Consider the following 751-nt stretch of genomic DNA (forward strand, 5'->3'; position numbering starts at 1 on the left):
TGTCCAGCTAATTTTCGTATTTTTAATAGAGATGGGGTTTCACCATGTTGGCCAGGCTGGTCTCAAATTTCTGACCTCAGGTGATCCGCCTGCCTCGGCCTCCCAAAGTGCTGAGATTACAGGTATGAGCCACCATGCCCGGTGCTGGCCTTTCTGAATCTAGAATGTAAACCCAGGCCATAGAACCTACAGCCTACATTTTTAATTACCATGCAGCCTGTAAAAAACCATTGGCCTAGAGCAGTGGTTCCCAATTGGAACCAATTTTGCCTCCTAGGACACATCTGGTAATGCCTGGAGATATATTTGTCACAACTGGTGTGTGTGGAGGGTAGGGTGGGAGGTGCTAAACGTCTACAACAGAGAACTATCTGGCCCCAAATATCTCTAGTGCCAAGGTTGAGAAATGGTGGCTGAGAGCCATGGTTTTCAGTGCCAGCTGCATGATAAAATCACCTACAGAGATGTTCAAAATCCTACTGCCCAGGCCATACCCCAGACCCGTTAAGTCAGAATCCCAAGGAATAGAATTCAGATGTCAGTATTTTTTAAGTTCCCCAGGTGACCCCAAGGCTAAGAACCTCGAGCCTAAAAGAGGCTCCTCTCTCTTTGACCACCACGTCCAGCAGTGATACATGGGGAATGCATTGAGGCCTGATGGTCATTTTGGGCCCCAGTGCCTATGCAGTTACCAATCTATGTTTTTCTCCCTGGCACCTTGGTAACCCACCACTTTTTTTTTTTTTTTTTT

The sequence above is a fragment of the Colobus angolensis genome, unplaced genomic scaffold (genome assembly GCF_000951035.1).
Source record: "Colobus angolensis palliatus isolate OR3802 unplaced genomic scaffold, Cang.pa_1.0 Scaffold44, whole genome shotgun sequence".
Taxonomy (NCBI): domain Eukaryota; kingdom Metazoa; phylum Chordata; class Mammalia; order Primates; family Cercopithecidae; genus Colobus; species Colobus angolensis.